Raw genomic sequence first — 12,429 nt, forward strand, 5'->3', positions numbered from 1 at the left:
TGTGCTGGCAGGAAGGTGCTGTGTGACAGCTGGCCCCAGTCAGGCAGGGGGCTGGTGAGCAGCAGAGATGGCTCTCAGGGAGCTGAGGCTCTGCCTGGGAGCAGAGGATGGTTTTTCACTACTGGTGACAGAGAAACTTCTGCTTGTGCTGCTGAGTGGCTGTCCCAGGGAGAGTGTGAGGGAATTGGGCTGCCACTGGAGAGCTCTGGAATAGCATCCTCCCCATGTCACCTCCATGGGCTGTGGGACTGTGGAGCTGCTGGGCAGGTGCAGCCAAGGCCCTGGCGTGGCTGAGGCCATCAGTGGGGCTTGGCTTTTGGAGGTGACAGGGGAGGGGCCCAAGGGTGCCAAGGAAAGCAGGAGAGTTCCCTGTGCACTGGCAGGCAGGATGTGGTCTGCCCCGAGGACGGTGCTGTGACACCAGGGCTCAGTGGTGGCACATAATGCCTGTGGTGGTGCTGCTGGTCCCATCCTGCTCTGCTGGGAGAAACCAGGGGAACCTGGAGGCTGCAGAGTCTGCTGGCTCCTCCCTCTCCCTGCTCTGTGGTGTCTGGACTGCGCTTCCATCTGGAGAGGCACTGGGTGCTTGCAGGGGCTGACTCAGGGCTCTCCCGCCGCCCAGCTGGGACATTTGAGCGTTAATGAGGTTGTGGAAGGTGTTTCTTGGCTTCTGAGGGGACACAGCAACTCATTCCTGGTTTATTTACTCAGCTGGGAGTTGTCACTCAAAAGGGTAGGAGTGGAACCTTGTTCAAAGTGGCCCCAAATTTCCCGTGTCTGGCAAAAGGACCATGTCCTGCCTTGTGAGAGGGAGCAGGGAGGACGCTGCCTTTGCATCCTGGAGGGCTCAGAGGAGGAGGAGGTTCCTCAGCCCCATCCCCCTGGGATGCAGCAGAGGTTGTGCTCCTCTTCCCTGGTTTTTCCTGGTGCCAGAAGGGTTGGGGCCAGAGCAGGCTGTAAGGAGGGTTTGGTCTCTGGGGATGGGCTCTGCCCCTCTGCTCTCGGCACTGGCAGCTGTCACGGTGAGCTGCCATCAGTGCCTGACTCCAGTCTGGCTCGGGGGACAACTCCCTGTCAATTTGGTGGCTTCTTTTTCCCTCCCTAACTTTCTCACGATTCATTTCTGACGTGTGGCACAAATGCCTCTGGAGCCGCAGGGATGCTGATCTCGACTTCCAGGGTGTAGTTTTGCGGAATAAGCTCAAGCTGCTCTATTAACCCTGGGTCAGGGGCTGGCACTGTGGGCAGGAGGTCACTGCCTGTCCCCTGCAGGCCGTGATGCCAGGGGAGGATGGAGGATGATGTGGAGGGGAGGCCCTTTGCTGTCTGTCAGCAGGGTCAGATGTCTCCACGCTGCCTGGCTCGGGCACGATGAGCGAGCAGATGTCTGGGCTCCTGGCAACTGCTGACATCATGTAAATCCATAATTGCCCAAACACACATTCAACACGTGTCAGTTGAGGCTGGGCTGGCTGCAGGAGGGCAGGGAGGTGGGAGAGCCCCACGCCACGGGTTCCTTTCGTGTGCTGGATCCTGGAGCTTGTGGAGGTGTCACACAGGATCGCTGCCCTCACATGAGTGTGTTCCCATGAGATCATCCCACCCTTACTGCCTTTGCTCTCCTGTTTTTCCCCACTTGACCCAATTCTTCACTTGGCAGCTCCAGCCTGGCTGTCACACTCCATGTCAGTGACAAGCCGCTGTCTGCTCTGTCTGCTTCAGTGGTGCCTCAGCCTGGGCTTGGCTCCTTTTCCCTGGCTCGGCATCCCTGGGGAACTCCAGGCCGGGTCAGTGGAGCTGAGCACACCAGCTCGACAGCCCGAGCTTGCCAGGCTGGCTGGGGGCAGGACAGCACCCACCTGTCTGGACAAAGGTGTCTGAAGTCACCAGCAAAACCCTCCAGGGCCTGTCCCCAGGAAGGGACCGGTCCAGCCAGCCTGGAAGAGCCCTTCCTGCCCTCCCTGGTCAGGCAGGCTCTGGGCTGGACCTGTCATCTGTGCCGGAGGGACAGGAGTGGACGTGTCCCAGCAGTTCCCCTGGGAGCAGCCTGCCATGGTCAGTCCGTGGTGATTTCCTCCACCAGCAGGTTCACACTTCTTAGCTCTTCCCTTCCTGAACTGCAGAATCATTCAGGTTGGAAAAGACCTCCAAGATCATCAACTCCAACCTGTGACTGATCACCACCTTGTAAACTGTAGCACTGAGTGCCACATCCAGTCATTTCTGGACCACCTTTAGGGATGGGGACTCCACCACCTGCCTGGGCAGCCCCTTCCAATGCCTGGCAACCCTTTCAGCGAAGAAATTTTCCAAAGTATCCAATCTGAAACTCTGCTGGTGCAGCCTGAGGCCATTCCCTCTCATCCTGTCCCTTGTTCCCTCCCCCAGCTGTCCCCTCCTGTCAGGGAGTTGTGCAGAGCCACAAGGTCCCCCCTGAGGCTCCTTTTCTCCAGGCTGAGCCCCTTTCCCAGCTCCCTCAGCTGCTCCTGGTGCTCCAGCCCCTTCCCCAGCTCCATTTCTTTCTCTGGACACGCTCCTGCCCCTCAAGGTCTCTCTTGTGAGGGGCCCAGAATTGGACACAGCACTTGAGATGAGGAGCTGGTGCTTCCCGGTGGTATGTTGCCGTGGGGTGGGACAGCTGAGGTCAGGTTGGCAGGACAAGGTGACAGAGCTCACCTGGGCTGGTGTGAAACCTTCTCAGAGGCCGGGGACCAAGGCATCTGAGGTGAAGAGGGAATGTTCATGCTGTCCTTCACGTTCCCAGTGTGCTGTTTTTGAGCTCAATGCCATCCTGCTGGGCAGGAGAACAACGTGCTCTCCTGCTCTGCCTTTGTTCCAAACACTCCTGGCCAAGGGGTGGGAGGGAGCAGGCGTGGAGGGGACTGGGGGCAGTGTGGCCGTGACCCTGCACGTGCCTGTGGGGACAGGGCTGGATGTGTGGGGTGAGGCTCAGAGGGACAATGCCCGCAGGGAGGCTGGGATGAGGTGTGTGGTGGTGGCAGGGGAGGAGCAAAGCCTCTCCCAGAACCCCAGTGTCCGTCTGCTCCTGTGGGAATTGAGGTGGCCGTGGGCTGTGGTGTGAGGCCAGCAGGGAAAATGGAGAGCACCAGGAGAGATTGTCATTGTCTGGGAAAAGACTTGGATGCTAAAATACCCATCTGTGTGACTGACCTGAGGAACGCTAAGGGAACAGTTGGGCCTGAGGTGGGAACATGGAGATGGCGATTGAGAGAAGTGTGCGGGCATGAGGAGTCACAGGAAGTTTTGCACCAGGGGGCAAATTTCAGTGCTGTGCTCACAAAGCTGTGCTGTCACAGCTAACAGGGACCTGCAGGTGCCAGGCAGACAGGAGGAGGGAATCCCAAGGTCCATCCAGCTGCAGGCACAGGGTCTGTTCCCTTTGGGAGCAGCCGAGACCCTGCAGGCAGGAGGAGGAACCCAGTGTGCGGGGTTGGGCCCTAGCAGCACTCGGTGCCCGGCTGCCTCTGCCCGGGTGGACAGAGAGGAGCTGCTGGGGCTGCAGGAACCTCCCTGGGCAGCTCCACAGGGCTCTGGAGACCTGCTGCTCTCCCAAAGCCTCTGGATCAGCCCCGGGAAGGACCAAGGCTGGAACCTGATGGACCTGAGCAGGCATTTCCCACTTGGGGTGGTGTCAGGTCCTGCTGGTTGGATGGTGGGTGTAGAGGGCTCCTCTGACCCACCAGGGCTGTTGGCTTCTCCGTGCAGGACTGAGCTGTCACTGCCACTGCATCTCTGCAGGGCTGGTCCGTGGAGACAGTGGGGAGCTGCAGAACCTCAAAGAGTGGAAAGGCAGAAGGATCTTTGCCCTGGCTGCTCAAGACAGGGACAACAGCCCAGATCTGGACAGAGGGAGGTTTGCTGTGATGGAAAGCAACTCTCTAAGCTGAGGAGGATAAAGCCCTGGGGCAGGTGGTGGTGGTGCAGGAGAGGAGTCATGGAATCCCAGACTGGTTTGGGTTGGAAGGGACCGTAAAGCTTATCCTGTCCCACCCCCTGCCACGGGCAGGGACACCTTCCACTATCCCAGGCTGCTCCAAGCCCCGTCCAGCCTGGCCTTGGACACTTCCAGGGGTGGGACAGCCACAGCTTCTCTGGTCAATGTGTGCCAGGGCCTCACCACCCTCACAAGGAAGGATTTCTTCTGAACATCTGATCTAAATCTCTCTTATTTTAGTTTGGAATGGTTCCCTCTTGTCCTATCATTCTCTCTCCGTGTAAAAAGTCTCTCTATTTCCAGTGCCCTAAGACACTGGAAGGGGCTCCGAGCTCTCCCTGGAGCCTTCTCCTCTCCAGGTGAACACCCCCAGCTCTCCCGGCCTGGCTCGGAGCAGAGGGGCTCCAGCCTGCAGAGCATCCCGTGGCCCTGGGAGAGAAGCCTCATCCCCCTCTCCTCCCCACCACGGGCTGTTCGAGACTCGTGGGGCCGGGATGGATGGAGGTGCCCCCTGTGCTGGGCTGGCTGGGGTAAAGCCCCTCTTGAGGCATTGTCTGTCTCCGCAGTGGGGGCTGCAGGGGCCCGGAGGAGGCTGCGGGCCCGGGGCTCCCGCGTCAGCCGCATCCGGAGCCGGCTCACCTCCGTGAGTCAGCGCCGGTGATTCACAGCGGGGCCGCCAGAGCCGCGGGCTGCTGCGGCGCGGGATTAATGGGCTGCAAGGAGGGCAGCGCGGGAGGAGCCACACGAGATGGTTTCCCTCGTCTTATCAGCGTTTCCCGAGCCTGGCTGCCAGGAGATGTGCTCTGCCTGCCAAGGGAGCTCCAGCACATCTGGCACAGCTGTAAATCACCGAGTCACAGAATGGTTTGGGTTGGAGGGACCTTAAAGCCCGTCTCATTCCACCTCCTGCCATGGGCAGGGACACCTTCCACTATCCCAGGCTGCTCCAAGCCCCATCCAGCCTGGCCTTGGACACTTCCAGGGATCCAGGGGCAGCCACAGCTACTCTGGGCACCCTGTGCCAGGGCCTGCCCACCCTCACAAGGAAAAACTTCTCCCCAATATCCCATCTAACCCTGCTCTCAGCCACTGGGAAGCCACTGTCCCTTGTCCTCTCACTCCAGGCCCTTGTCCCAAGTCCTTCTCCAGCTCTCCTGGAGCTCCTTCAAGCACTGGAAAGGGCTCTGTGCTCTTCCCAGAACCTTCTTTTATTCCAGGCCGGAATCCATTCAGCTATTCTGAACCAGCCCAAGGACATGCTTCAAAAATCTTACTTGGGCATCTTTCCATGTCCTTTCTGGGCTCAGATACCCTCACCTGGAGCCGTGAGAACTGCCCACAGGTACAGTCCTGTCAGGGCCTTGGCCCATCCTTGGTGCTGTAGCTCAGAGTGGGGTCAGAGGCTGTTCTGCATCCTCAGTGCGTGGCCAGGCCAGTGCTTCCCAGCCTCTGCTTTCCTCCTGAAGGACTTCTGCAGAGCAGGTGCCCTGTGCCAAACTGAATCCTGATAGTGGGGGTTTTTTTTGGTTGCATTTTGCAAGTCATTGAGGAGTTCTCAGTTTGGGTGTTTGTCGTGTCTGAGCACTTGGATGCCAAAGGATTCTCCTCAGCTTCGTGGGGACACAAATGCTGGTGCTGTAAATTTCTACAGAAGTGAGACTGGGGAAATGTTTTCTTAGCAGAGTAGAGTCAAAGCCAGGTAAGAAAGGTTGTTCCAGGCTGAACCTCTTGCCATCCATCTCTGCCAAGGCTGCTGTGGGCCAGCCCAAGGGGGATGTCTGGACATGGTCCTTCCCTGGATGCTATTCCTGGCTCCTGTTCAATCTCCTTTGACACCTTTTTAGTCCTTTTGTGTATCTGTGAGATGCTTCAGAGGATGGAAATTTCCAAGTTCCAGTTTCCCTGCAGCAGCTGGAACCCAGCTAAGCCGCGTGTGTGCTGTAGGACTGGGACAGAGTTTCAAACCCTCAGGTTTAGGGGTAAGTGCTGTGGGCAAGTCTGGAGACTTCGGTGCTTTGGGGTTTGTGCAGGAGGGGTCAGGGTGTGTTGGCTGTGTGGTGGTGACGCTGCATTTATGTGGATAAGCCACGCATCATAAACACATCCTGGGCAGGGCTGATCGTGGCTCAAGGACAAGCAGGAACCTCTACAGGGTGTTAAGCAGGAGGGAATGGGAGTAAAGCCGTTCCCCAGGATGGGATGTGGGCACTTCTCATGTGCTGCAGCACTGGAGCTGAGGGCTCCCAGCTCCTGGGGAATGTGGGGAGCTGATGGGGGGCTGGGAGCACGTGGGGCTTGTGGAGCTGGGCATGGGGCAGCTCCACTCCTGCTCCTCCAGGCTTGCTGGCATGGCCTGTCCCCTCTCCATCTCCTCCGTGGAAGGTGGGGAGGGCTGGTAGCACCTCTCCTCTGTGCCCTTGAGGTTTACCCTACACAAGGAGCTGCTCTGGGGAAGTGGGGTGCTCAGATAGGACCTGCCAGGGTCCTGGATGTGGCCAGCACAAGTTACTGGGGAGCTTTGCTTTTTTGGTTGCATTTTGCAAGTCATTGAGGGGTTCTCAGTGTGGCCCCAGTTTGGGTGTTTGTCGTGTCTGAGTACTTGGATGCCAAAGGATTCTCCTCAACTTCGTGGGGACACAAATGCTGGTGCTGTAAATTTCTACAGAAGTGAGACTGGGGAAATGTTTTCTTAGCAGAGTAGAGTCAAAGCCAGGTAAGAAAGGTTGTTCCAGGCTGAACCTCTTGCCATCCATCTCTGCCAAGGCTGCTGTGGGACGTCTGGACATGGTCCTTCCCTGGATGCTGGTCCTGTTTCAGCTCCTGGGGAGCTTTGCTTCAGCGAGAGTCCAGGGGGTCATGGGCACGCCAGGCACTGGAGCACTGTCCCAGAGAAACTGGAAAACACGAGGATAGATATCAGCGAGCCTGGCTGGTGTGGGAGGCCCTGGAGGCTCCCCTGAGCAGTGGGACACTCCTGTCCCACGGGACCTGGGGCATGGCACAGCATGTCCTGCCGCTGGGGCGGGGGTAGGTGACAGGGCCCTGGAGGGGGCTGGGTTGGGCTGGGGGCTTCCCTGCAGGGCAGTTTCAGTCCTGGGGCAGGGCTGAGGTACCTTCTCTGCACCAGAGTGCTCTCTGTGTCCCACTGTCCCAGGGTGTCCCTTACAAGGAAGGTCAGAGTTGATAAAGGAGCCCGTGTGCTGCACCCCACCCTGTGCAACTCTGAGCTCACTCGCTCTCTCATCTCCCCACTCCTGCATCCCTTCCCTTAAAAACATTTGTCTCTTTTCTCTGATAATTGCCTGCGAGGCCTGAGCATCCCCAAGGCCTCTGAGGTGCCCTTGCCTTGGCAAAAGGTGAAAATCCTCTTTCTTCCCACTCCTGGGCACCCACAGAGGGGCTATGTCCTTCCCTGCAGCATCCTGGGATCCGCTGTGCCGTGGGTACCAGGGGATGTGTCCAGGCCTAGCAGAGGGTTCCTCATCTGCCCTGTGGAATCTCCTTGGAGCTGTGGGTCCTCCCCAAGGACAGGCTGCTCCCTGGTGTTCATGTCCTGGTGGATCCCATGAGTCAGTGGCCCTGCCCCTGCTCCTTAGTGTGGTGTGGAATCCCGGCATGGACAGGAGGCCTGTGTTGCACATGCTTGTGTTATTTAGTTCTCATTTGGGGACACTCTGGGGTTTTTTCAGGGTCCTGGTCCTGTTTCAGTCCGTCAGTGGTGGAAATGGGGCTTGTGGCTGAGCAGCCACAGGGTCCCCTCTCCATGACAAACACGGCTGGGAGAGGGTAAGGTGGGGAGGAACCAGAGGGAAGCCTGAATTGGTGGCTCAAGATATTCAGAAAGTGTGAGGCAGGCATCCCAAAAATGGGGAACTAGGCTGAACCCCACAAATATTCAATTAGCAGCCCCTCCAGTGAGTGGTCTGAGGTAGGTGCTGAGAACAGAGCTGAGCAGACATTGACAGGGACGAGTGGTCCAAGTGGGGTGTTCTGGGCAAAGACTGGTGTGGGCATGGATCAGCTGTGCCATGCCAGAGCTCCTGGCCTCCCAACTCCTCCCTTCTCGTGCTCACACTGGAGAGGGCAGCAGGGACACGTGTGGGGACAGTGTCTCTCTGTGCCTGAGGGTGCCTCTGATGCCTGGAGGTTACAGGGAATGCTGAGCCCTCATGGATTTAAACCCTCAGGGATTGAGGGGGTGTTTCCCTGTCAGGGGCCTGGGATGGCAGCTGGGTATACGATGAGCCTGGTCCCAAATGCCAACATCCCCCACCGGAGTGAGGGGCAGGGAGGGTGCCTGGCTGTGACTGAGCCCCAGGTGCCTCAGTTTCCACTGCCAGGATTGGGTGAGCCCAGGGAGGGGACACGGGGAGGACAGTGCGCAGTCCCCGTCCCGAGCAGGGAGAGCCATCGTGCCCCAGCCCCAAGAGCCAGCTCCAGCAGGGTCCGTGTTCCCACCGCTCCAGGCTCCCTTCCCTTCCCCTGCCCTGAGCCGTGCCAGCCCTTCCTCTGCTCGGGAGTGCAGGGCAGTGAGGCAGCCCCTTCCAGCAGTGCCCCCAACACTTCCCTCCTTCCCTGTGGGCATGCCAGTGTCCAGGGAAGGATGTGCCCAGGGCTACTTCGGGTGACGTTTTTCAATTGATTTTCCAGCCTTTCCAGCACAGCAGGGATTGGCTTTGCCCGCCCTCCCCTTCCTCCACCCCGTCTTTATTGCTACCAAATTAATGAGGAACATGTTGGTGCTTGAAGTCAGAGGCTCTATCAGCAGCTCTCTGCCTTCCTCCAGGTTCCCAAATGCCTCCAAAAGGATGGCTGGCAGCTTTGCCAGGGTGATGGTGCAGGGATGAGCCCAGTGCCTCTCTGCCCCCACAGCATCCTCTGCTGGGATCTAAGGGCTTCCTGGGACACTGAACTGAAACCAAAGCCCACTTCAGCCCTGACTCTTCCAGGACTTGAGCAGTGTCTCACTGTGGTCTGAGGGAGCTGGCTCTGCTTCCCTGCCTGAGTCACCAAATCGTGCTCCAGGTGGCAGTGGGGAATGCAGGCAATGCCCTCCTGTGCCATGTGGGATCACAGGGACGTGAGGGAAACGGTGCCATGGGGTCACAGGAGCAAGGGAAGACTCTCCAACAGCACTGCCTGTGCAGGAACTTGGCTCAGTGCTTGCTTGGGGGGCACTTTTGGGGCAGGGGGAGCACCTGTGGGGCCCCCAAACTGCTCCTTCCCCCAGGAGGCACCTTGGTGTGGTTTCTTGGTGGATGAGGAGGTGCAGGATCGGATCCAGGCCCATCTCCATGGGATGACTCAGGAATTAGTTGGGTCCTTGCTGAGCCTGTTGTCAACAATGCAGTTTGGGGGGCTCTTCTAGGGGGTGGCACTGTGACTGATGTCCTTCTTCTGGCCCCATCCCTGTGCTGAAACACTGATGAAGGTCTCTTGGGCTCTGCCTCCCCCTCCAAAGTGCTGCCTGTGTTGGCCTGTGCCAGCCCAAGGGCTTCACTTGCCTCTCCTTAGAGAGGGAATGTGGGAGCTTGTCCATGGCATGCCAAGAGGACGGGGCCAGGCTCTGCTCAGCAGTGCTCAGGGACAGCCCCAGAGGCCACAGGCACAAAGTGACACACAGGAGGGGCCCTCCGAGCTCAGGAGACACTTCTGCACTGGGAGGGCGGCTGAGCACTGGTGCAGGTGCCCAGGGAGGTGGTGGAGTCTCCATCCCTGGAGGGACTCAAAAGCCCCCTGGACACATCCTGGGCAGCTGCCTCTGGGTGGCTCTGATGGAGCAGGGGCTGGGCAAGGTGACCTCCAGAGGTGCCTCCAGCCTCACCTGGCCTGTGATCCACTTCTGGAGCACAGTGCAGGGGTTCAGCAGGGCACAGGGGGTCCTCCCTGGGCACAGTGAAGGTACTGATGCCACAAGCCCAAGTGCCAGCAGGACGCCCTTTGAAACCTGTTGCTGTTTATGTCTCTCCAATCCTTGTGCACCCTGTGGGTCTCACCAGTCATGGAACCACTGAAGTTGGAAAGGAATTCTGTGTGTCAAGTCCAACCCTTAACCTTGCACTGTCAAGGCCACCACTCACCCATGTCCCCAAAGTGCCACATCTGTATGTCCTTTAAATTCCTTCAGGGATGGTGACTCCACCACTGCCCTGGGAAGCCTGTGTCAGTGACAGACCACCCTTTCCAAGATTTCTGGAGCCAAGAAGAGTTTCCACAGGCCCCTCTGCAGTTAGTGGGTGGTGGATGCAGTGAGTCCCTTTCAGCCTGGCCAGAGCCTGAGCCCCTTTCTCTGGGTCCATCATTGCTTCCTGCCAGGGATGGAGGGAAGATCCTTCCTGCCCTTGTTTTCCCCAGGCTACCTGATGGAGACACCCAGGGACTCTGGTCAGTTGTGGGTGACAGCAGCCCTGACCAGTGCTGAGCAGCCAAGAACTGGTAGCCCCAGCCCCAAACCCCAGTGGCTGCACCCTCCTGGAGAGTTGGGAAAGGGCTGGAAGATGCTGAGGCTGCCTCGGCACGGTGGGTGCTCCCATGGAGGCCACAGGGTCTAGGGGAGCTGCAGGCCCCACTGGCCCCTGGCCTGCCTGAACTGTGGGGATTGCACTGCCGAGGTGTTGGATTAGGGTGCAAACCAGGCGAGGATTTTGGAGGAGTATGAGTTTACTGGGAAGTGTGGGATTACTGGCTCTCCCTGGCTGCAGGCTTCTGTGTTTCAGAATGGGACTCCCTGGGCTGTCCCAGTTCAGTCCCTGTGAAGGTGCCCAGCCTCGGGGAGGGCTCAGAGGGAGGGCTGTGGGGCTGGGACCCCTTCCCTGCCTACCTGGTTCCCCCTGGGCTGATGTTCTTGGCTGGTGGAACAGTCCACGAGCATTCCAACCCATGGCTACCACCTGGGGAGCTCATACTGGTGAGCAGCTGGGCTGTCTGGGTTTCTCCTTCTGCATCCAGCGTGGTCACCCACACAGTGAGTGCCTGTATCCCGACAGCCAGAGCCTGACAGGAGTCTCCCAGCAAGTCCCCAGACTTATGCTTTGTCCCCTTGGGCTCCTGATGGCTCAGCACGCCCAGGATTTCCATCAGCATGTGCCAGAACTGGTGGGTCCTGCCTGGGCACACCTGGCCAGGGTACCCCAGCCCCTGCCTGCCCCCCGGGATCCTGCCCGTGTCCCTGCCTGTGCTCTGGGTGTCCCCAGTGCCCGCTGACAGCAGGACCTGTCGCTCTGCCCGGCGGGGTCAGTGCTGGGCTACAGGAACCCCCCCTGTTGTGCTGTGAGGTGCGAGCACCCCTGCAGAGTGTCCCCCCGTGCTGTCCCCGTGTGGCTGTCCCTCCCAGGGGACGCGTGCCCCGGAGACAGGGATGTGCCGCGTGTCACGCTCGGCCCTTCACCCTGGCCAGGGCCGATGAAAGAGCCTCTGTTCAGCCGCCGCCGCCGGGACAGCTCGGCCCAGCCCGGGGCGAGCGGGGTGCCGCGTTTTGGTGTGCGTTTGCTGCCCCGGGACCCTTGGCAGGGCCGGGGAGTGCAGGGCACCGCCGGGTTACCTTGGGATAAAGATGTGCAGCCGAGCTCTCCTTCCCTGCCGGGCGTGCGCAGGGAGGGATCCCGGCAGGAGCGCCCGGCCCGGCATGAGTCAGGTGTTTGCGGGGCCGGGGGGCGATGGGGCTGGCACCGGCATCCCCGGGGGACGCTCCGGGCACGCTCGGGAGAGGCAGCCCCGCTCCCAGCTCCCCGCTCCCAGCTCCCAGCTCCCATCCCATCCCGGCTGCGGCTGCAGTGCACATCCATCCATCCGTCACTGCGCGGGGCGTGGGAAGAGGCGGCTCTGCAGAAAGCGCTGCCTCGGACGCAGCGCCAGCCCGGCGGGATGAGCCGCGCCGGAGCCATGGGGAGCGGGCACCCAGGTAGGGAGGGCCCCGACGGCCGCTGCGCGATGCTCGGCCCTGCTGCTGCTGCTGCCCCTGCCCCGGGCTTCAGCCAGCAGCGGGTGCCTGGGGGCGGCGAGGGGGGATGCGGCTCCTGGAGCCTGGGGGCGGTGGGGGTGCTCGGACTTGATCTTGGAGGTCTTTTCCGAACTTGCCGGTTCTGTGATTCTGTGACGGGGCACTTTTACAGCTCGGAGCACTGCAGAACTCTGCCCCTGCCAGTCCCCCGTGAGATCAGGCTTCAGTCTCCTGGAGCAGGGGGATCCCCTGTGTTTCTTCTTGTTTCCCCCCCTTCATCATAGACAGCTCATATGATTCTCTGGCCCTGCTGCAGAGCAGCACAGGAGAACTCTCAGGCTGCACTGCGGAACAGTTTGAGGATTTGTGTGTCCCGTGCCAGGGGGTGAGGTCCCAGGGGTGGCACTAGAGCCCAGGGGTGGCACTGGGGCTCAGGGTGCTGTGTGCTGCTGTGGCTCTGGGGCTGCTTTCCTTGTTCGCTGTTTCTGTGACCGTGGAGGATTCCCTGCCAGACTCCCCACAGGTTTCCAGGATG

The 12,429-nt window shown here is 59.9% G+C and overlaps 1 protein-coding gene across 10 annotated transcripts in view; it reads left to right on the top strand.

The window, feature by feature from the left end:
* EPB41L1 (erythrocyte membrane protein band 4.1 like 1) overlaps positions 1-12,429 on the top strand; it is a 64,328-nt gene that overhangs the window by 17,570 nt on the left and 34,329 nt on the right. The window contains exon 1 of one of the 10 annotated variants that reach the window (XM_066199261.1): positions 11,802-11,855. The exons of the other annotated variants lie outside the window; for them this stretch is intronic. The gene's annotated coding sequence lies outside the window, so the exon portion shown is untranslated. Of the gene's footprint in view, positions 1-11,801; positions 11,856-12,429 lie in introns of those variants that run through there. 10 annotated transcript variants of the gene reach the window in all.

The sequence above is a fragment of the Chamaea fasciata genome, unplaced genomic scaffold (assembly GCF_029207755.1).
Source record: "Chamaea fasciata isolate MVZ Bird 193981 ecotype frontalis unplaced genomic scaffold, bChaFas1.0.hap1 SCAF_17, whole genome shotgun sequence".
NCBI classification, from domain to species: Eukaryota; Metazoa; Chordata; class Aves; order Passeriformes; family Sylviidae; genus Chamaea; species Chamaea fasciata.